General features: G+C 47.7%; 1 long non-coding RNA gene across 2 annotated transcripts; it reads left to right on the top strand.

Annotated features, from left to right (window-relative positions):
* The first annotated feature begins 330 nt into the window (after positions 1-330).
* LOC133067151 (uncharacterized) lies at positions 331-4167 on the top strand. 2 transcript variants are annotated; one of them, XR_009695208.1, is made up of 3 exons: positions 331-1124; positions 1299-1394; positions 1725-4167. It is a non-coding gene; the product is annotated as an uncharacterized LOC133067151 (long non-coding RNA). The 2 variants fall into 2 exon arrangements; XR_009695209.1 differs by having other exon boundaries at positions 331-1151.
* Positions 4168-23475: the final 19308 nt, after the last annotated feature.

The following is a 23475-nucleotide window of genomic DNA, read 5'->3' as shown; positions in this document are numbered from 1 at the left end:
GGGCCACGAGCTGAATCAAGAGTGTAAACCCGGTTCCCTCTTTCCCGCCCCGGCCTCATGGAATTAGCCCCTCCCGCCGCGGTCACTCCTCAGTCCCCACCGGCAAGCACTCTTGCCAAGCCCGGCCTCCCCCATGCAGCTTCCAGCGGCGCTGGGCTCCTGCGTACACTAGGGGGCGCAGGCAGGCCTGCGATCCCGCCCAGCCCTCAGCCACTCGCGGGCGGAGAAGAGAGGAGGCCCGGCCACGCAGCGCCGCCCTTCCGCTCCGGGGAGAGCCGAGAGCAAAGGGGCGCAGTATCCTCGCTCACGGCCGTGAGCTGTTCTCCGGTTCTGTCCGCAGAGCAGACCTGGACCCTGAGAACCGGGGACCGAGGGCAGGTCGCGTAAGGGGGCGGGCGGGCTCCTTGGCGGGGCTGGCAGCCGTCAGCCACCCCGGGGCGAGTCAGCCCCTGGGAAGCGGCGTCCGAGGACGACTCTCTGAAGCGGGCTGGAGCTTTCTACCGTAGCACCGAGGCCGCTGTCTGACCCCGTCCCCGGCCGGAGAGGCCGGAGCTGCTCAGGCCCCTGGGCCGGGGCCCTCTCTGGAGCTCGTCCACGAAGGGGGCCCAGAAGTGCTTTCGAAACTTCGGGGCTGGCGTCAGGGCCAGGGTACAGCCCCGGCTCATTTCACAGATAGATTTCTGCTCCACTGGCCTAGTCTTAGCACAGAGCGGACAGAAGCCAGCTCCAGGAGACCAGAGTCTTCCCGCCCTGTTCTCCACCCCACTCTTCCAGAACCGTCCACAGAGGCCTTGTCCTCCAGGGCTGCTGACCACAGTGTCCCAGCCTCTCGAGGGGAGATGAGGGGAGGAAACCATCCCAGGGTTTTTATTGCCAAATATTTCTTTCCCGAGGAGGACAACGCAGTCGACTCGCCAAGTGGAGATTGGAGTGGGTCCAGCGGTAAACCAACTTAATGAACACTAATAGAGAGCTGCAGTTATTGTTGACTTCAGAATGCAAACAAGAACTTTAGACACTGATTCCCGTCAGCCGGTCAGGCCGGGACAGATGCTGCGCACTCTTTTCACCGTTGCTTAGCAATGGGAAAGGAACTGGTCTGTCTCTTATCACTGGAGGTGGAGGTAGGACAAAGCACTTTATTGGACTGAGTAGGTACGAAATTAGTTTATTCTCTCTCACTTGGAGAAGGCAGTTGGCAGCCAAGAGTCACTTGGACAATGAGCAGTTTCTAGGTTGGGAGGTGGCCTTCCTTTCCTGTTATCTCAGTAAATCCTAACCGCTGTGTTTCTCTACAGATAAAGTTTTGAACTTTTGCCAGGAGTGTCCTTCCAAAACTGTCATTAGAGAAAATAGCTTCACACAGAGACTCACAGACCAGAGTAGGAATGAAGGTGAGGAGAGGAAGCCGAGCATGCTAAATTTAAGGGCGTTCTCCCCCCAAGTCAGGACTCAAAATAATTCATATTTTAATACAGTATTCTATTGAAAAGTATCTTTTTCTGGCTGCACAGACTGGTATTTGGGGTCTTTCCCGACTAGGTATGGAACCAGGGTCCCTGCAGTGAAAGCTCTGGGTGCTAATCACTGGACTGCCAGGGATTCCCTTAATGCAATATTTTTAAAAAATACACATTAACGAGTAAAGTTCCATGATGACTAAAATAGCCAAATTTTAAATAAAGACAGAATCAGGATCCCTGATTTTTCTCCTTTGGCCTCAGGTTCCAACATGGCAGCATGGCTCAGCACTGCCTCAGACCTTGTTCCTGCCTCACACGTGTTCACAACACAGGAGAATTCTGGAGCATCTGTTTCCTCAGAAGAATGATTGCACTGGGCAGTAGAGGATCATGCAGCTGGGCAGAAGGCTTCCCTTCCCCAGTGGGAAGAGGATCTTTCTGCAGTCCTTTCGGAAGGCTTCTTCCAAGACTGAAGTGGTTTGCCAGAGTACATCATGTGAAATGCTGGGCTGAATGAATCATAAGCTGGAATCAAGATTGCCGGGAGAAATATCAACAACCTCAGATATGCAGATGCATGCATGCATGCTAAGTCGCTTCAGTTGTGCCCAACTCTTTGTAACCCTATGGACCATAGCCCGCCAGGCTCTTCTGTCCATGGGATTTTCCAGGCAACAATACTGGAGTGGGTTGCCATTTCCTTCTCCAGGGGATCTTCCTGACCCAGGAATCAAACTCTCGTCTCTTATATCTCCTGCATTGGCAGGTGGGTTCTTACCACTAGCACCATCTGGGAAACCTGATTAGCAGTTGACACCACCCAAATGGCAGACAGTGAAGAGGAACTAAAGGACCTCTGGATGAAGGTGAAAGAGGAGAGTGAAAAAAGCTGGCTTAAAACTCAACATTCAAAAAACTAAGATCATGGCATCTGGCCCCATCACTTCATGGCAAATAGAAGGGGAGAAAATGGAAACAGTGGCAGATTTTATTTTCTTGGGCTCCAAAATCACTGCTGACTGTAACTGCAGCCATGAAATTGAAAGACGCTTGCTCTTTGGAAGGAAAGCTATGACAAACCTAGACAGCGTATTAAAAAACAAAGACATCATTTGCCAACAAAGGTCTGTATAGTCAAATATATGGACCATAAAAAAGGCTAGGTACCGAAGAACTGATGCTTTTGAACTGGAGTGTTGGAGAAGACTCTTGAGAGTCCCTTGGACTGCAAAGAGATCCAGCCAGTCCATCCTAAAGGAGATCAGTCCTGGGTGTTCATTGGAAGCACTAATGCTGAAGCTGAAGCACCAATGCTTTGGTCACCTGAGCGAAGAACTGACTCATTGGGAAAGACCCTGGTGCTGGGAAAGATTGAAGGCAGGAGGAGAAGGGGACGACAGAGGATGAGATGGTTGGATGGCATCCCCAACTCAATGAACTTGAGTTTGTGCAAACTCCAGGAGATGGTGAAGGACAGGGAAGCCTGGTCTGCTGCAGTCCATGGGGTCCCAAAAAGCTGGGCAAGACTGAGAGACTAACACACAATGTGTCAGTGGGTAGAGTTAGGTCAGTTCATGAACATGTGGATGGGAAAATAATTGATATTTATTTTCACTAGCTCTAACTAAAATTTAGAAATTCAGCAATTAATGTAGACAACAGACCACAGTAATCTTTTGGTACCTGTGATTTAGTCATTAATAAGAATACAGATGTTTTTATATTATACTACAGTCTTTGTAAGTATCTCAAAATATTATTTATGTTCATCAGTACTTGGAAATTTATAGTAGCTATTAGATTTTCTGCTAAATCTTGTTATTTTAAAAAGAAGCACATTTACTATATATCATAGTATGTCATAAATTTTAATTAATAGCTGAATTTTAGCATAATTGATTTCCTTTGTAATCCTATAATTTTTACCTTAGCCATTTAAAAACGCACCAGAGGATCCATAGCATAAAAAAGGTTAGAAACTCATTCTCTAGAAGTGTATCTGTATGACTTCAGTGTGAAAAAGGATTTCTTAAACAAGACAAAAATACCAGCATAAAGGAAAGAACGATAAATTTGACTAGATTAGAAATTGTAAACTTTCCCCATCAAATATACCAAAGATGGTCCCTGAATTACTGACTTACAATTTTTTTTACCTTATGACAATATCACTATCTTTATTTTCCAGGAGACTCAGAGAAAGCCACAACACTGCTTATTCAGAGCCTGGATTTGAAACACATTTTTTAACATCACATCTGCCCATTTAATGATAGCCATCATATTTATAACACTCACTAAGATTCATGGAGTGCTGACCAAAGACACTTATTCCTTGGAAGAAAAGTTATGACCAACCTAGACAGCATATAAAAGGCAGAGACATTACTTTCCCAACAAAGGTCCGTCTAGTCAAGGCTATGGTTTTTCCAGTGGTCATGTATGGATGTGAGTTGGACTATAAAGAAAGCTGAGTGCCAAAGAATTGATGCTTTTGAACTGTGGTATTGAAGAAGACTCTTGAGAGTCCCTTGGACTGCAGTGAGATCCAAGCAGTCCATCCTAAAGGAGATCAGTCCTGGGTGTTCATTGGAAGGACTGATGCTGAAGCTGAAACTCCAATACTTGGGCCACATGGTATGAAGAACTGACTCGCTAGGAAAGACCCTGATGCTGGGAAAGATTGAAGGTGGGAGGAGATGGTTGGATGACTCATTGGCTATGAGTTTGAGTAGACTCTGGGAGTTGGTGATGGACAGGGAGGCCTGGTGTGCTGCAGTACATGGGGTTGCAAAGAGTCGGACACGACTGAGCAACTGAACTGAACTGACAGATACTGACCATATGCCACTCACGTAACATTCAGGTCCTTATTCAAATGTCACCTTTTCAGAAAGGCCTTCCCCTGGCCAGCCAATCTTATTTTATTTTTCTTAATGGTAACAACCACTTTTGTAAAGTATTTTTATTTATTTACTTATTTGGCAGAGCTGTGCGGCATGCAATATCTTAGTTCCCCAACCAGGAATCAAACCGATGCCTCCTGCAGTGGGAGCGCATAGTCTAAACCAATGGCCTTCCATGGAAGTTGCTGATCAGCCAATTTTAGAATAGCACATAGGCCCTGCTCCCCATCCCTCTCGGTCTCCTATCCCACCTTATTTTTCTTCGTACTGCTAATCGTTTGCCTGGTTCCACGTCGCGTCCACGTGCTTTATTTGGCTCCCGTCAGGGTCTTGCGCCTGCTGGTGCGTGGTCAGCCCCAGGTCACCCAGCTCCCCCCACCGCAGGGCATTCCAGGCCTTCCAGATGCTGCTTTCTGCGTGCCCACTGTGTCAGCGCAGTGCACAGGCCAGTCTCTCTTCCTCAGTTTATACGTGAAGATGCTGTATTGGTTTCCCAGGGCTGCGGGAACAAATGCTCACCCACACGGTGACTGAACACAACCGCGATGCATTCTCTCACAGCATCGGCGGCTAGAGTCTGAAATCAAGGCCGTGGCAGGGCCTTACCCGCTCTGGAGGCAGGGTCCCCCCCCAGGGGAGGACCCCTGCCCGTTCTTCCCAGCTCTGCTGGGAGCCTGAAACCTGCCATTGCCCTTGGCTTGTACTTGCATCGCTCCAAGCCTGCCTGCACGGTCACAGGGCCTCTCCCTTGTCTCTCTCCGCATCTGAATTTCCTCTCCTTTCTCTTATAAAGACACGATTGCTGGATGCAGGGCTCACTCCAACCCCGGATGGCCTCATCTGCAGAACGCCCATTTCCAAATAAGGCCACAGGAATGGCCTTCAAGTGGATGTGAATTTGCGGAGGACACTTTTCACTCCAGGAATTCCCTGGTGGTGCAGTGGTAAAAAAAAATCCGCCTGCCAATGCAGGAGTTGCAAGAGACGCAGGTTCCATCCCTGGGTCGGGAAGAGGCCCTGGAGAAGGAAATGGCAACCTGCTCCAGTCTTCTTGCCTGGAGAATCCCATGGACAGAGGGGTGTGGTGGGCTACAGTCCATGGGGTGGCAAAGAGTCGGACACGACTGAGCATGCACTAGTCTCCCCAGTACAGATACTCAGGTGGGAAAATCAACTTCCGAAGGTCGTGGAGGAAGAGACTCAAGCCCAGGTCTGCTCTGCCTCTGAGCCAAAGCGCTCTATTACCACCCTTTCCTGCTGCTCAGTTGTCTCCATTTGTGGAATTGAATCAGAGTTTTATTACCTTCAAATTGCTGGACACAAGAGTCCTAACAGCATTTCAGACACTAGGGCCCTGGAAATCTCGTTTCTGCTGGCCCAGGCCCTCCAGGGAGCGGTGCTTTTTAACACCTTCTAGGTCCTTGGAAATGTGCTTCCAGAGGCCTGTTCCCTGGCTGGGAGATCCTTCCAGGTCATACCCTCAGTCACTTTCCCCAAGGAAGCTTCCCGAGCCTGGTGCCTGTCTTGAACCTGACCATTGGTGTCTAATAAGGAGGTAGGGAACAGAGTCCTGAGGCCCAGTTACAAAATACTGAAAACAAACACACACAAAATAATCTGACAGGGACTTCTCTGTGTGGTTCCTGTAGTTAGGAATCCACCTGCCCATGCAGGGGACCCGGGTTCCATCCCTGGTCCACGAAGATCCCACAAGCCTGCACTCTAAGGCACGTGCTCCAAACGAGAGAAGGCACCCCAGTGAGCAGCCCACGCCCCGCAGTAGGGAGCAGGCCCTGCTCGCCGCGACAGAGGAGCCCCGAGTGCGGCAGTGGAGACCCAGTGCAACCAAAAATGCACTCCTCAGTTAAGTTTTAAAGAATCTGACAAAATCTCCAGCCAACCATATCCCACTCCTTTTTCCGGGCCAGCTCATTATTCCTTCACGTCTGCTAAAAGCCCACCCCGTTTTGCTTTCCGGATTGGCTCTGCCTAATGCCCTGCGTGGATTTCTTCCTTTCCCAAGAAGAATTGTAAACCTCACGGCAGAGCTGCTCTCTCTTCCTTTGTGAGACAGTTCACCATCTAACGCGTGCCACTGAGGTCTAAACTCACTAGGCAAAAGTTCCCTTCTATTTGAATGGTTTCCTTCTCTTTACTGCTTGCCTGTTTACCAGCTAAACTAAGCCAGCAACTAGTTTTAATAAATTTGCCTCCTTGCTGTTCACCAAATTTGCGTCTCTCCAGACCTTTGTACTAGCTTTTCCCTCTGTTGAGAACTACTTTTCCCCATGGATTTTTTTCTTAATTAAGATAAAATTGGTTTATCACATTATATAAGTTACACAGGTGCAATAATATTTTATTTCTATAATAATATTTTATTTCCATATACCCTGGGCTTTCCTGGTGTCTCAGTGGTAAATCCACTTTCCAATGTAGGAGGATGCTGGTTCAATCCCTGGATCAGGAATCTCCCTTGAAGAAGGAAACAACTACCCACTCCAGCGTTCTTGTCTGGGAGATCCCATGGACTGAGGAGCCTGGCGGGCTATAGTCCACGGGGTCGCAAGAGTCTGACACAATTTAGTGACTAAACAGTGACAACACATACCCTACGGTGTGATCAACAGCAAGAAGGTCCCACCCATCACGATAGAGCTGATCCCCTTTACTCATTTCATCCCTCCCCACCCCACCTGCCACACTCCTCTCTCTGGCAACCATTATTCTTTCCTCTGTATCTAATTTGTTTTTGTTTGGTTTGTTCATTTGTTTTAGTTTATTGTTTGTTTTGATTTTTCGTATTCCACGTTTGAGTGAAATCATATGGTTCATGAGGATATGGAGAAAAGGGAAGGATCCCTTCTGCACTGTTGGTAGGCTTGTAAATTGGTGTAGCCACTATGGAAGATAGTATGAAGGTTCCCATATAATCCAGAAATTTCTGGGTATTTATCCGAAGAATATGAAAACACTGATTTCAACATATGCACTTATGCTCATAATTACAATAGCCAAGGTCTGGAAACAGCTTAAAGTGAAAGTGTTGGTTGCTAAGTCGTGTCCAACTCTTGAGACCCCATGGACTGTAGCCCACCAGGCTCCTCTGTCCATGGCAAGGATACTCGAGTGGGTTGCCATTTCCTTCTCCAGGGAATCTTCCCAACCCTGGGATCAAACCTGGGTCTCCTGCATTGTAGGCAGATTCTTTACTGTCTGAGCCACAAGGAAAGAACCTAAGTGCCCATCAATTGATGAATGGATAAAGAACATGTACGCATATATGTATATACACATATACATGGTGGAACATTATTCAGCCATAAAAAGATGAAAGCTTGCTATTGGCGTGAAATGAATGAACCTTGAGGACACTACGCTAGGGGAAACAAGTCAGAGGGAGAAAGGTAAGTACTGCTGTGGATTTTATTGCTGTTCCCGCACTCCTTCCATCTTCTGTGCCTAAGTCACCTTCGCAGACTCGTGCCCCGACTAGTCTTTAGATGAAGCACGGCCTGGTGCCCACCACCAGCTTCTACTCCCCTTTGTTCTCGCTTAATGTCGCCTGAGTCGTTATACGTTGGTCTGGACGTTTGTCCGCTCTCCTCCTCTAGGGTGTCAGCTTCACGGGAGCAGGGCTGTCCTGGGCTGCTCCGTGCCCCGCCGGGTCCCTGGGCCCCAGGGTGGCAGCAGGCTGTAAGCTGTTCTAAGCGCTCACTTTAGGCTGAGCACTCGGTCCATATTTGCATAAATAAGTGATCTCAAATTTCAGGATAGACATTGAGTCAACACTCAAATTTCTATCTCTATGTCTGTTCTCCTAAGGGAGGCAAAGGATGCACTTTGTTCATCCTCAAGGTCTTGCAGCGGGCAACGTCATTTAGCTGAGGAAGGAATTCTGACCCTCAACATTTACATCAAGCCTTCCTTAATGTGGGGGTGGCAGGAGCCCCTTTCAGAGTCTGATGTGAAGGATAAAACTTCTCTTCTTGGAGCATTTTGCGTATGATCGAGGTGGGATGTTAGGGCTTCACGAGCACCCCCAGCCCTCTTCTGCCCACCTCCTGGGTTCACATGTGCCTGCCCCAGAGCTAATATTTGTTAAATGCATGAATAATGTATATTATCAGTTCTCAGCTATATACCAAATGTATTCGTTTCCTAGGGCTGTAACAAAGTACCACACATGGGATGACTTAAAACACAGAAATACATTCTCTCCCAATCCTGCAGGGTGGAAGTCCAGAGTCAGTATAACTGGACTGAAACCAAGGGATGGGCAGGACACCCCCCCACACACACACACTGCCTGGAGGTCCTGGGCGAGAATCCGATTCTGGCTCCTTCAGTTTCTGGGGGTTCCCGGCATCCCTTGGTCTGGGGTTGCACCTCCCAGATCACTCCTCCATGAGCACGTGACCTTCTTGCCTGTGGGAGTAAGACCTCCCTCTTAATAAACATGCACGTTCTCGGGCTCCCCTGGGGGTCCAGTGGTTGAGAATCCGCCTGCCAGTGCAGGGGACTCGAGTTTGATCCCTGGTCTGGGAAGATTCCACATGCCACAGGGCAATGAAACCCACAAGCCACAGCTACCGAAGCCTCCACACCCAGAGCCCCTGCTCTGCAACAAGCGAAGACACTGCAGTGAGAAGCCCGAAATCAGCCTCCTATCACCCCAACTAGAGATAGCCCGCGGGGCTATGAAGACCCATCACAGCCCAAAATCATTTAATACGTTAAAAAAATGGAGTGTGTGGTGCAACCACAGTTCACAGACATTACTTTAAGCAAATACATGTTATCGCATTTAGGGTTCACCATGGAAATGTGGGGTGATCATCTTTCCATCTCTAGACCATCAGCTTAATCACTTCTGCAAAGTTCTTAAAAAAAAAAAAAAAAGAAATCTTTATAAGGTAACGTGTGCCTGCTCCAGAGATTATTACCTGAAATCTGCCAGTATTGTTTATTGAGGGGATAACTCTTCAGCCTGCTACACCAAATAAAGAAAATCACGGCATAAATGAAAACACACAGAGAATTATTTGGGGATTTTCACTGAGTTCTGAATCTGAGTGTGACTAAGTTTCCGGTGTTCACAGTATTTAAGGAAGCCAGAGGGGAAAGACAGACACCCTCCCATCCAAGGGTCCCGCCACCCCACCTCCACCAGGCGTTGTTTAAGTCACAGGAGGAACTTCAGGTTGCCTGGGGACCAAACACAAATCAGAGGGCGCAGTGAGAGCTGCTTAAATGGCTCCATAAGCGAGTGTGTCCACTACTGTCAATGGGAAGGTGAGACCCAGTTTGTCTTAATGCTCCGGTGCCCAATTCCATTTCGAGTTAACAGTATGTAAAGTGTTCCCACCTCCCCAGTGCCCCAGAGGCAGCCCGAAAATAATCTACCTGCCGTAAACCTGGTGACTGTTTAGGAAGAGAAATAGGATTTAAAGCCGTAGCTCCGAAGCAACACCAGGAACCCGCGCAGAGTCATCAAAGCTGAATGGCAAACCTTTTCTGAGAAGGGCGGCTGGAGTTCCATCAGCTGCCCCGCCTCACTTGGGGGTTAATTAAAATAACCAAGAGAGCATCATTCGGCCACAGGGTCACAATTCCCTTTTCTTCTTGGCAAGTTAATTGGGCCTTATTGTTGTTTGGCCTGCAAGTCATGTCCAACTCTGCAGCCCTATGAACTGCAGCATGCCAGGCTTCCCTGTCCTTCACTGTCTTCTGGAGTTTGCTCAAAACCCGGTGACTTGGTGATGCTATCCAACCATCTCATCCTCTGTTGTCCCCTTTGCCTCCTGTCTTCAATCTTTCCCAGCATCAGGGGTTTTCCCAGTGAGTCAGCGCTTCACATCAGGTGGCCAATGTATTGGAGCCTCAGCATCAGCCCTTCCAGTGAACACTCAGGACTGATTTCCTTTAGGATGGGCTGGTTGCATCTCCTTGCAGTCCAAGGGACTCTCAAGAATCTTCTCCAGCACCACAGTTCAAAAGCATCAATTATTTGGTGCTCAGCCTTCTTTATGGTCTAACTGTCACATCTATACATGACTACTGGAAAAACCATGGCTTTGACTACACGGACCTTTGTTGGCAAAGTGATGTCTCTGCTTTTTAATATGCTGTGTAGGTTCTTCAAAGTTTTTCTTTTAAGGAGCAAGCATCTTTTAATTTCCTGGCTGCAGTCACCATTCACAGTGATTTTAAAGCCCAAGAAAATAAACAGGGCTTAATATTTGTCTAACATCCACCTGGTCTCTTAAATAAGTGTACTATGCCATCGTGTACTATGCCAATACTTTTCCACCTAATACGAAGAACTGACTCATTGAAAAAGACCCTGATGCTGGGAAAGATTGAAGGCGGGAGGATAAGGGGACGACAGAGGGTGAGATGGTTGGATGGTATCACCGACTCAATGGACATGAGTTTGGGTGGACTCTGGGAGTTGGTGATGGACAGGGAGGCCTGGTGTGCTGCAGTCCATGGGGTCACAAAGAGTTGGACACGACTGAGTGACTGAAGTGACTGACTGACTGACCGATGCCATTGTATTCTGCAGTGTTGACAACTGTCGTGAATCCCTAATTCCTCTAAGCAGTCAAGCAGATAACTTTCTTCTGTCTCTTCTGACAAACACACAAAAGACTTCTCCAGGAGGCTCCCTGGGTCTAGGCTCTGTGCCTGGCACCAATATTCGACAAATGAGAAACAGACCCTCTGCTTGAGGATCCCACGGCTGGAGCAGGAGGGAAATTGTGCAGAGCTGGTATTTGGAATGTGACCTCTCCAGATGCTTGGAATCAGGTAGAGCCAAAGCGGACGGCCACATAGAATACCAACAGGGGAGTTGGTAAGAGCACTTTGGATTTCTGGGGGGATTCCCTATCTCAGCCAGTGGGGACCCCAGAACAGCTGCTTCCGGAGACGAGAAAATTCTATGAGAAAGAACTCGGCCCTCACTCCCTGGCTCAAGGCTTCTCATGGAGCTGCAGACGGGAAGGCCCATCTCAGAGTGCCCACGAGGTTCAGGAAGATGGTTCTTTAGAGGAGGCGATGTCCCCAGGAGTCTGGGTGGCGGGTACATGGGGGTGGGGTGCCTCCCTATCGGCTGCAGGGCGGGGAAGGCAAGGAAGCCAGCCGGAAGAGGGAAGGCAGCAGTGGAAGGGGGCCCAAAGAACTCCCGGAAGGGTCTTCTCCAGGGCTGCGCCGGGTCCAGGACCTCCCCTGAAGCATCCTGTGGGCACAGCAGGCCTTCTGGCTTGCTTTGTCGCTCAGTCGTGTCTGACTCTTTGTGACACATGGACTGTAGCCCCCAGGCTCCTCTGTCCGTGGGATTTTTCAGGCAAGAATACTGGGCACAGTGGGAGAACTTAAGAACTCCTGGGGGTGGCTGGGGGTCAGAGATAGGGATAATTACCACAGCTCGGGAAGTCTCCAGGACACTCTCCAGGGAGCAATTTGAGGAGGCAGGGCCTGCCATGCAGACCTTGGGAGCCCCGAGCCTGTCCCCGGAGTCCCCTCTCCCCTTCCAGGCTCTGGAGGAACCAGCAGGAGAGAGGGAGGGGGTAGGAGGTGACCTGGAGGCAGTGACCCCGGCTCGGTTCCCATCCGTCCCCCGCACCCTCCCGCCACCGGTCTGAGCCGGATGGGAAGTTTTGGTCCATCCTGGGCTGGCCTTTCCACTGGCCCCTAAATGCCACTGTTCTCACAGCTGCAGGGAACTGAAAAGCTTGTGGGGCGGGAAAGGGAGAGACCGCAGTGCATGCGGGGGACGGTGAGCGGAGAGAGTGAGGCTGCTTCCTCTGGTACCCATTGTGCTCAGCCTGCGGGATCACCTGGGTTTGCTGCAACCAAACAGTAAATCACAGCGAGTGTATCTCAGCTTCTGCGGGAGACCAAGCAGAGAGTCTGCTCTTGGAATATTATTTTTCTAAAAAAAATAATGCCAAAAAGAGTTATGCAATTTGTGAGATGCTTCAAATATTTCCATTGAACAAATTAAAGATTTTAACAACAAAAAAATACAGTGCAATCTAATTGTGTCAGTCATTACAGAAACACAGTTGGGTATTTGAAAATTACCATGAATTTAGAGAGCCCAGTGGCCGTGTGGCTGGGTAAGGAGGCCAGCTTGAAGGTAGATGATGGATCTTCTTGTTCTTCAATGAGGTCAGTGTAATATCCTGTGTATGTATGGACGAACACATGCATATTTTTGAAGACAGCCACAAAAGCCAAAAGTTGAGGCCATCACGGAATGTCTGGCCGAGTCCAACGACCCTTCTGCCCCCACCCCTCCGTGGTGGACCCTGGGAGGGACAGAAGAGTTAAAATTGCCGACCGCTGACACCTAAACTAGTCCTCGGGAGATCAAGAGGACCTCTCCAGGTATGAAAGGACATTCCCAGGCCAAGGAGCAGCCCTGCAGACGCTGGCAGGGGCCTGGCGAGCTTTTGATTGTTTTAATCGGCCGTGCCGCGCCTGCACTGCTGCCCCGGGGCTTCCTCTGGTTCCGGGGCTGGGGGCTGCTTTCCATCGTGGTGGGCGAGCTCCTCCCTGGGGGGCCTCTCTAGGTGCCTGGGCTTCGGGAGCTGCAGCTCATGGGCTCTAGAGCTCGGGCTCAGTAGTAGCACACAGACTTAGTTGACCCGAGGCAGGTGAAACCTTCCCGGACCAGGGGTTGGACCTGCCCTGGATTGGCAGGTGGATTCTTCCCTGCTGGGCCTCCAGGGAAGCGCAGACGTGGCACATTGGAAGAGCAACTGGCATGTTGGTGCCATGGAAAGCGGCCAGGGGTGAGTGAGAAACAATGGAGAAGGGAAGGATGCTGAACTGTGAAAGGCCTTGACCATCAAGCCTCAGCTTGATCCTGGACCCAGAGGAAGCCAAGAGAGGCTTGAAACAGGGAAGGAGCAGGGCCAGATCAGCTCTAGAAGATCAGTGTGAGATAGGGACGCTGCTGGAAGAGAGGTGATGACCTCACAGAATGTTGGCAGCTGGGAGCGGAGTGGCCCCGTGAGAAAGAGATGGAACTCGTCAGGGCAGGATGGCCAGGAGACGTGTCAGCGTGACCGTGAGCTCCCGTGCAGGAACCTGAGAGACACTGGTGACCAAGACCTGGACTGCGAATCAAGACAGGATAGGCCATGAGTTCCATTGTAGATGTTTCAGATGTCTAGATTCAGTGTGGGTTAACCTGCAGAGAACGCCCTCCCAGTAGGCCCCAGGCCTTGGGCCTTGTCTTGCTATTCCAGCTTCAGGAGCTGGAGGATGGTGAGCTATTTTGTAAGTCATCTACTTATTTTATTTATTTATCTTTTGGTTGCGCAAGGTCCTCACTGCTGAGGTCAGACCTCCTCTGGTTACGGGGAGCCGGGGCGGCCCTTCCTCAAGCTGCACACACAGGCTCCTCATCGCGGCAGCTCCTCCGTGCGGAGCACAGGCTGTGGGCACACGGGCTCAGGAGGTGTGGCTCCCAGCTTCATTTCTCTGTGGAGTATGGAATCCTCCCGGACCAGGGATCAAACCTGGGTCCCCTGCATTGGCAGGTGGATTCCCATCCACTGTACCACCAGGGAAGCCCAGGTCAACCGTTCTCTTCTCTGTTCAGTCCTGGTGAAGGGTAATCATGTGCTAGAGATGGGGAAGGAAGGAGGGAGAAACAGGCTGGGGCCATTTTCCTTCCAAACATCTAAAATAAAACAAAAGGTTATTTTCAAAGACCACTCAGTTGAATCTATAAGAAGACTGTAGTGTGTATTGAAAGTATGCATGTATACATTTCTTCTGAAGTGATTATTTTCTTAGCTCTTTAATAATAATAGTCATCAAGATGCACTGTTAGGGCATTGTGCTTCCACCATGCCCCCAGAGGGCATGGGTTTGATCCCTGGTTGTGGAACTAGCTTCCCACATGCCTCGTGTTGTGGCCCCAAAATAGAAACATATGAACAAAAATAATAATAGTAGCCTTGGCACCAGGCTCAGGCCACTTCTCCTTACCGTAGGGGATTAGGAGAAGATAATGTGCTATCGTCTCACCGTCTCAGGTTATGGACAGATGTATGAAATATGCAGGTGGTAACATGACTAGCATCTCTTCCTCCTGTCCACCGACCTAGGGCTCGAACCCCAGGTGCCCGCACTGCAGGTAGATTCTTTATCAGTGAGCCATATACTTCAATTTTTTTTTAATGTATTTTTTTATTTAAAAAATACATTAAAAAAAAAAGCTTTGTTAAAGAAACTGTTGCAATGGTTTAAGAGAAAAAGGAGGTGGGTGAGTGCTAAAGTCTGGTTCACAGTAGAAAGTTACTTTTTTCCCTGCAGGAATTTGGGTAATAAAATACATTTTATTTTGTGTGCATTTTTATTATTGCAAAATGAAGCAGTTGATCTAAACTGACCCCCAAAATCTGAAATCACCGAGCAAATTTAAGCAGAACACAGGAGATCAAAAATAATCCCATTTCTGGACCACTTTTGCTTGAACCTGGCCACACATTAGCGTCACTGGGGAGGTTTGTAAAAATACGGATGGCTGAGCCCCGCCCGCAGAGGTTCTGATTTAGCTGATTTGGAGTGGGGCCGACAGCAGTATTTTTAAAACACATCCCCAGACGGTTCTAATGTGCAGCCGGAGTGGAGAACCACCAGACCATTGAAGTAAATTGCCACCCAGCACATAATTCATAACTGTCTTTAGAAATCGCAGTGCCTGCTGAGCAACAGTACTGTACCGTGCTCTTCTGCAGCTGGGTTGCCAAGGGCCCTCTCTTTCACTTTTCACTGACATACACTATCCATACAGAACCACGTCATAAGCATATCGCTCAATGCATTTTCACCAACTGGACGCGGCCAGCACCAGCATCAAAAGCAGAGCTCTCCCATGTCCCCAGGAGCGCCCTTGTTCATTCCGGATTGTCCCACAGGGTTTTCTCTTCCCTTTTTGGTGCTAATTCTCACTAGGTATCTGAACTATAATCAGTAGAGATCTCCATAATAAGTTTCCTTAATTTGTCTGTCACATCTCTAGCTCATTCTAAAATTCGTGTGGAAGTATTAGTGAAAGTGAAAGTGTTAGCTTTTTTTTGCTCAGTTGTGTCCGAATCTTTGCGATCCTGTAGACTGTAGCCCACCAGGCTCCTCTGTCCATGGGGATTCTCCAGGCAAGAATACTGGAGTGGGTTGCCATTCCCTTCTCCAGGGGATCTTCCCAACCCAGGGATTGAACCCAGGTCTCCCTCATTGCAGGCAGATTCTCTACCCTATTTAGCCACAAGATGTTTGTCACCCATACTGTTTATAATAGAAAGGAAAGAGGAGGGGGAAGTACAGCTAAATATCTAATCACAGGATTCAATTAAAAATTTTAACATTCATAAAAAAATTTTTTTGACATGCATATAAGACTGTCCAGTTTGCATGCTGTGGGATAAATTAGATAGTTGAGTTGCTCAATCATGCCCAACTCTTTGCAAACCCATGAATTGCAGGACACCAGGCCTCCCTGTCCATCACCAACTCCCAGAGTTTACTCAAACTCATGTCCATCGAGTCAGTGATGCCATCCAACCATCGAATCCTCTGTCCCCTTCTCCTCCCGCTTTCAATCTTTCCCAGCATAAGGGAAATAAGTCAGCTCTTTGCATCAGGTGACAAAGTGTTGGAGTTTCAGCTTCAGCATCAGTCCTTCCAATGAACACCCAGGACTGATCTCTTTTAGGATGGAATGGATGGATCTCCTTTCAGTCCAAGGGACTCTCAAGAGTCTTCTCCAACACCACAGTTCAAAAGCATCAATTCTCTGGCGCTCAGCTTTCTTCACAGTCCAACTCTCACATCCATACATGACCACTGGAAAAACCATAGCTTTGACTAGACGGACCTTTGTTGGTTAAGTAATGTCTCTGCTTTTCAATATGCTGTCTAGGTTGGTCATAGCTTTTCTTATAAGGAGTAAGAGGCTTTTAATTTCATGGCTGCAGTCACCATCTGCAGTGATTTTGGAGCCCAAGAATGTAAAGTCTGTCACTGTTTCCATTGTTTCCCCATCTATTTACCATCAAGTGATGGGACCAGATGCCATGATCTTAGTTTTCCAAATGTTGAGTTTTAAGCCAACTTTTTCACTCTCCTCTTTCACTTTTATCAAGAGGCTCTTTAGTTCCTCTTCACTTTCTGCCATAAGGGTGGTTTCACCTGCATATCTGAGGTTATTGATATTTCTCCCAGCAAACTTGATTCCAGCTTGTGTTTCATCAAGCCCGGCATTTCACATGATGTACTGTGCTTATAAGTTAAAAATAAGCAGGGTGACAATATACAGCCTTGATGTACTCCTTTCCCGATTTGGAACCAGTTTGTTGATAGGGTAATAGGATAAAGAGAAGTCTTCAGCAAAAAAGGTGATTTTTCCCAGCAGAACTCTAGAATAGCACTGTTATGGATGAATTTTGTCGTCCCCCCCATTCATATGTTAAAGTGCTAACCCCAGTATGTCAGAATGTGACACCATTTGGAGATAAGGTCTTTCAAGAGGTGATTAAGTTAAAATGAGGCTGTCAGTATGGACCCTAGTGCAGTATGAGTGGTGTCCTTTTCAGAAGAGGAGATCAAGCCCCAACATGCATGGAAGGAAGACCATGAGAAGACGCAGGGAGAAGGTGCCCAATCACAGCTCAAGGAGAGAGGTCATGGAAGAAGCCAAGCCCTGGCACTTGGATCTTGGACTTCTAGCCTCCAGAACTGTGAGAAAATAAATTTCTGTTGTGTGAGCCACCCAGTCTGTGGTATTTGTGTCTATCATTTGACTCAGCAGTTCCTTCTCCAGGTGCAGACTTATAGAGAAACTCTCCCAAACGTACAAGCAGAGAAGCACGCTTATTCTCTGCAGTGCTGATTCTCATAGCAAAAAACTGAGATGTAATTTAAATATCCACCGTGAGTGTAATGAATAAATGCATTGCACGTATTCCTACAACGGTCTATTACACTGTGGTTAACGTGAATGAACTAGATGTGCAACAACCTAAATACATTTCTCAAAATTTATTGCTGAGTGAAAAGCAGCTAGTTACAGAAAGATAAATCCACTGTGATATCATTTATCTTAAGAAGCTGAAAAACTAGGGAAGGGGCTTCCCTGGTGTCTCAGTGGTAAGGAATCTGCCTGCCAATACAGGGGCATCGGTTTGATCCCTGATCTGGGAACACCCCACAAGCCACGGTCCAACAAAGCCCATTGCCACAACGATTGAGCCTGTGCCCTGGAGCCCAGGAACTGTGACTACCGAGCCCACGGCCACCACCACTGACCCGAATGCCCTAGAGCCTGCGCTCCACAACATGAGGAACCACCGCAGTGAGAAGCCCGTGCTCCATGATATGAGGCCACCTCAGGGAGAAGCCCGCCCCCCACAGCTAGAGCAGCCCTCGCTCACCACAACCAGAGAAAAGCCGGTGCGCCAGCAAAGGCCAGCACAGGCCTCCCCAGGAGAGGAATAAACTGCAATTTTACCACTGATATTTATTCTATCAGAAAGGAACCAAAGCAAGTATGACAAAATGTTAACATTTACTATTTCTGAGGGATAGGTGCATGGATGTTGTTATCCTCTGCAGTTTTCTATGGCTTATAAATTTGTCCAAAAAAAAAATCCCACAGCAGATGGACTGATGAAAGAAATGCATGCAATAGAAGAGTTTATTGCCAAACTGGAATACACAGAAAAGCAATCCAATAAGACATTGAGCAAAATTCCAGGTATTGAAAAGTGGGAGTCAAAAAACGTGAATCAAATAAGGTAGAACCACGAGTTCCAACCTCTGTCTCAAAGAATATCCAGAAGGAGAATGTATAGAGAAAATAACAAAATAAATTATATCTCCAGTTTTCAAAGCTAAAGAGAGTATCAAGTCTTTATATTTTAGTATGAAGTCAAAAAGCTATTGAAAAGAAACATGGGAGAGAGTCTGGAGGATCCAGCACTAGACATATTAGTAATATTTCTGGGAATACAGAAAAAATCCCAGACAGAAGAAAATTCCAATAGTTTAACATCAAAGGAAGAAGAAACAGATGGACATCAGACTTCTCAAGTTCAATGAGTACAAAATTCTGTAAGTTATAGTGCCATAGAATTCTGTGAGCAAAATATTATCTAAGAAATAAATTTTAGATGGACAAGGACCTAGGAGGTATCTCTCCATGAATCCTTTCTGAAAGATTCTCTACAGGATATACTCCACCAGTAGGGAAAATGAATCCAAGAAAGAGGGAAATAGGGTGCAAGCAACAGTGATGTACAAAGAAACTAGTAAAACTGGTAAAGCCCAGATGATCACCAAACATATGGCTATGAAGCTTAATGAATAGTTGAGAAAAAATTCCAACTCTTTAATTCAAAAAGATTTCAACAAATCTTGGGAATTGGTGAAGGGTGAATTCACGGAGAGGGAAGAAGACATGATAAAATGTTGAGGTCTAGCCTTCTGAATGGGGATAGATAATACATATTAATTGCTTGTCAACATCAGTGGAAATATGTACACTCAGCTATATTAAGTAAAATGTAAAAATAAATGCTTGAAGAAACTAATGAAATCAGAATGTATATTTAGAAAAATACTAAAGGATAAATAGTAAAGTTAAAAAAGAAACCAGTCAATCTATTACAGTTTGACTCCTTCTTCCCCCTACCCTCAAAGTGAAAAAGCAAACGCTCAAACCCAGAGTGATTCTATAAAGGTCACTCAGGTTTGATTTTAATCACCTAGCAGCTGTTTCTTTAGTAATTGCGTTAAGAGGAAACCCCTAAGCCAGTGGTTCTCAGGGTGTGTATACAGAGAGATGACTGGGCCCAACCCTCAGAATTTCTGATTCGGTGAGTTTGGGATGAGGACCAAGAATTTGCATTTCTAACAAGTTCCCAGGTGATGCTGATGCTGTGGTCCAGAGACCACACTTTGAGACCCACTGCCTGTGGTGAATGAATCTGCCCCCATTACACACACTGTCAGTGTTTGGTGATTTTCCACTTTCCTTTCGTGCTTATCAAAGAGCACAGTTCTGGGACTCAGTGAAGGGAGAGCTGGTCCTACAAATTCCTGATTACCAAGAAGAGGTAATTTTTGATTCAGAAGAATGTTGCTCAAGAAAGCCTGTTTCGGGAGACATGAGTATGATCCCTGAGTTGGGAAGGTCCCTGGAGAGGGAAATGGCAGCCCACTTCAGTATTCTTGCCTAGGAAATCTCATGGATGGAGGAGCCTGGCAGGCTACAGTCCACGAGGTTGCAAAGAGTCAGACATGACTGAGCGAATAAACGGCAACAACAAAATCTCCAATAATCTACCTTATACCATATTCACAACCCAGGGCACAATGTCCCAGGGTGATAAATTATATAAGCACAACTTTTCCAGCCATTAATACGTAACTGTCTTTAACACCATTCTGACTGTTTAAAAAGAAGAAGAAGAAAGCCTGTTTCTGATGAAGGAATGTCCTAAGTGAAAGTGAAAGTCACTCAGTCGTGTTTGACTCTAGGACCCAGTGGACTATACAGTCCATGGAGTTCTCCAGGCCAGAACGCTGGAGTGGATAGCCTTTTCCCTTCTTTAGGGGATCTTCCCAACCCATGGATCAAACCCAGGTCTCTCACATTGCAAGCAGAATCTTTACCAGCTGAGCCACAAGGGAAGCCAGGAATGTCCGAAAGTAATTTTTAAAAATTAAGTAAAAGGAAGAGGAGGGCAGTTGCAGAAGCCAGGCCATTCACGTGGAAACGCTGGTAGACCATGCCGCAGAACAACCTTCTCTTACTCCACTTGGGCATAAAATAAGCATTCTCTGACAATCATAGGTCATTTCATAAACCACTTAAGAAATTCTGAGATTGCCAAGTGGATTAGACAGAACTCTTTGTTTCAGCTTTTTAAAACCCTACGTTAAAACAGACTTGAGTAAAAAAAAAAAAAAAAAAAAAAGCGTGTTATTGATCCCTGTAACTTAAACCCCAAGGGTTATTAAGTTAACTGTAGGCCTAACTGGACCCAGGTATTCAAATGATTGTATCAGGGCCCCAGCCCCCTCTCTCTGCTCTGTTTTCCTCTGGATGCTCCACTCTAGGTGGCCATTTAACACTCAGGAGGGTCTGGGAGCTGGAAGCTTATAATTGCACAATCCTAGTAGGAAGAGAAGGCCTCCTTTCCACATCACCAGCCAGAATCCCAGGTTTGACTCCCATTGGCCAGTCTGCAATCAAGTGCCCATCGACATCGAGCCAATCCATGCCCAGAAGATGCTCTGCTTCTTCAGAGCTCTGCTCTGATTGGCTAGATCAGCTCACAGGGGTGTGGCCAGCCCAGCTCAGATCAGTATTACTGAGTGTGGGGGAGACTAGGCTCCACTGAGGAGTGCAGTTACAAAAAGCAAGGGAGGATCCCGGGCAGAGGAAAGTAATTTGTGAACCCAGAGCTGTTTTTATCTTGTCAGATTAATAGTACATTAAATAAAATAAGATAAATACAATTACTATGCAATTTCATGATCATTTCCTGAAGGAAAGCCCATTTTCAACATGGAACAAAAACAGAATAGAAATTATCCAAACAGAGAGTTCTCTTTTATTTAAATACAGGTAGCTTTATACAAAGCTTGATACATTTTCCTGTTTTCACAAAAACGTCGCTCAGGTAGAAAATGCATTTACTTTCCATGTCCCCAACTCCCACCCACCAACAGGCACTGTGCGCAGAGGCTGCAAAAATATTTTAATTTCTTTTAAAACTGAGTTAAAATAATGAAAGTTGCTATTAATATATGATCATGAATCCGAGCTATATTATACTCATCTTTATACCAACACAATCAAACAATATAATTTAATTTTTTTTTTTATGGAAGATAAGGCCCATGAAGGCAAATGTGCCTTGAGCCCAGGAAAGTTATAATATGGTTCTACCTGCATCTCCTTCCCTCAAAGCCCTTTTTTAAATTTCTGAAGGTGAGTGTTTTGTTTTGTCATCTCCAGAGAAGTCAGCTGTGCACCCATGTTAGCATCACTGTGTAACCCTCCCCGAAGAGCGGCGGTGTCTTTACAGGGCTTGATTAGGGGGGCTTGCCCAGTGGTCTGGTGACTAAGACTCTGTGTTCCCAGTGAAGGGGGTCTGGGTTTGATCCCTGGTCAGGGAACTAGATCCCATATGTTGCTGCAACTAAAGATCCCAAGGGCTGCAGCGAAGACTGAGAATCCTGCGTGCTGCAAGTAAGACCTGCACAGCTAAGTAAATAATCAAAAAACAATTTTTAAAAGAGGCTTAATGGGGACATGGGGCAGCTACCAGGAGGTAAGGCAGGGGCAAGAGATGGCTTGGCATGTGCTGGAATGGAATTCCCTCCACAACCCTACTCATCAAATTCATTTCTCATCCTAATACCTATGTCTCCTTCCCTGGTATTTCCCTCCATGCCAGGTACAGGCAGGCTAAGAGCAACTTGTCCAGGCCTCTTGGGTTGGCTCTCCCCAGCCTCTCACCACCAGCTGAGACCCTCAGTGGTGAGCTGACTCCCACACTCACATAAGAGAGAAGGGAAGCTTGAACCCAAGCTTGAACCTGGGTCAGCCCAGATCCAGAGCCAGGATCTTAAATGCTGCCCCACATGGCTCCCAGCTTTTCTGAAGCCCCGGCTTCCGTGTTCTTCCTGGAGTGGGAGGGGAGGCGGTGGTCGGTGCGGTGCGGTGGGGTGGGTACAAGTCCCTTCTTCTGATGCCCCCTGTCCTTTGTCCTCAACCAGATCGGTGTATTTCATGGGAAAGAACACACTGTCTTCGTAAAGCAGTTACTCATAAAGTCAAAATTTCCTACGTTCTCAGACTGATTATTTCCAGGCATATTTTTTTTTTGTCCTTTCACCTGTGATTTAATTTTTTCTGTCTAGTGACTTACAGCAAGCTCCCATTAGCTCCGAAAGCCATCTACCCACTCAGCTGAGCTTGACTCACGCACCATATGTTTATCCACGTGGCTCTCACATCTTCCGCAGAGCCTCATCCGTGGGCCTCTAGGACACCGGCAACGGTATCCTGAATTCCCCTCCATTGGCACCCCTTCCCGGCTCCCTGCACTCAGCCTGCTATAATTAAACAAACAGGGTTATTTGTGACATCCTGGTTTACACATCAACAAGCTATTTTCTCTGATTTTGCTATGGATGGATTTGCTCTGCTTACATCAAACAAAAACAGCTCACCCCAAAATGCGGAATGAGCAAGGCAGAGGAGACCAGGCCGGCAGTTGCCTCATTCCCTAGAGGCCACATCCAGCCTTGCCTTTCCCAGACTTCCTGCCTCTGGGGAGCCGGGCCGCGGAGGGTCAGAGTTCTGAGTGGGAGGAGACACAGACCCACGGGGAGGTCAGACGGGAGTTTACTGTGGTGGATTCCAGACTAAACAGCCTGGGGGAGCAGCAGAAGCCTTCGGGGTTCCCTCCACAAGTGTGTCCTAGGCAGGACCCTCTGGTCTTGGCTTCTAGAAATCCATCACTCTGTAGGCTTTGCTCTGTGGCCCATGTCCACGGCAGGGCTGCTGCTAAGGCTGGGTCCACCGCCCACCGCCTCCTCCGTCTGCCTGCAGGAGGGTGGCATGCTGTGCCGCAGCCAGAAAGGCTAAGCGCTTCCTGCCACTTGTCAATTTAGAGGGGCGGAGCCACCTTGTCTTCCGGAAGAGTCCTCAAATGGCTCCTTGGCCCTTCTGAATCCTCCTGAATCCTGCCCTGTCTACCTCTGCCCTCCATCTCACCCCACTCCAGGAGCAGGCACATTCGAGCTTTGTAAACGCATGCTTCGGACAAGCCCCTCTTTCAACCGTGGACAGGCTCTCTCCAGCCCCCTTTGCGTGTTTCCTCTCAAGTCCTGCCTTCACTGGCTTCCTCTCCACCCTTGACCAAGCCCTCCTCTCTCTGTGTTCTGCCTGTCCGCACCCCCATCCGCCTTACAGACGGTCAGCACCGGGTCACGGTGACCTTGCTCTCTGTCAGGTCCCAGGTTTTGTCCAGACGCCCAATGCATCGCAAGTCCTCCAAGATGTGGCC

This window comes from Dama dama, chromosome 12 (assembly GCF_033118175.1).
Source record: "Dama dama isolate Ldn47 chromosome 12, ASM3311817v1, whole genome shotgun sequence".
Classification (NCBI taxonomy): Eukaryota; Metazoa; Chordata; class Mammalia; order Artiodactyla; family Cervidae; genus Dama; species Dama dama.
The sequence above is the reverse complement of the archived record's forward strand: the minus strand, read 5'-3'. Positions and strand labels throughout refer to the sequence as shown.